Source organism: Eimeria mitis, genomic scaffold (assembly GCF_000499745.2).
Source record: "Eimeria mitis Houghton genomic scaffold, Emh_scaff2924, whole genome shotgun sequence".
Classification (NCBI taxonomy): Eukaryota; Apicomplexa; class Conoidasida; order Eucoccidiorida; family Eimeriidae; genus Eimeria; species Eimeria mitis.
In genome coordinates, this window is record NW_013571265.1 from 5,170 (window position 1) to 5,571 (window position 402).

Consider the following 402-nt stretch of genomic DNA (forward strand, 5'->3'; position numbering starts at 1 on the left):
TGGTGGTGCTGCTGCTGCTGCTGCATGCGTCTGTGTCTTTCTTTGGTGGGCTCGGTGATAGCGTCAGCCCCTCCATCTTCTGCTGCAGCAAGCTAGGAGCTGTACATACACCTCCTGCTGCTGCTGCTGCAGCAGCAGCAGCAGCAGCAGCAGCAGCAGCAGGAGCAGCAGCAGCAGCAGGAGGTCTACGCTGTAAAGAAGAAGAAGAAGACCCAAGCGGAACAAAACAATCATTGCTTGCTGCTGCAGCAGCAGCAGCAGCAACATGCTCCTGCATGCGCGAGAACAGCAGCAGAAACTCAGCAGGGTTCAGTTTCTTTAATTCCTGCATAATAACACCGAGGGGCCTCATGGGGGCCCCCCCCCCTTCATCCTCATCTCCATCTGGGGCCCCCCCCCCCC

At 58.0% G+C, this 402-nt stretch overlaps 1 protein-coding gene across 1 annotated transcript in view; it reads right to left on the reverse strand.

Moving 5' to 3' along the window:
- EMH_0060330 (uncharacterized protein) overlaps positions 1-402 on the reverse strand; it is a gene marked incomplete at both ends in the record, with an annotated part of 5,428 nt that overhangs the window by 4,126 nt on the left and 900 nt on the right. The window lies entirely within an intron of this gene.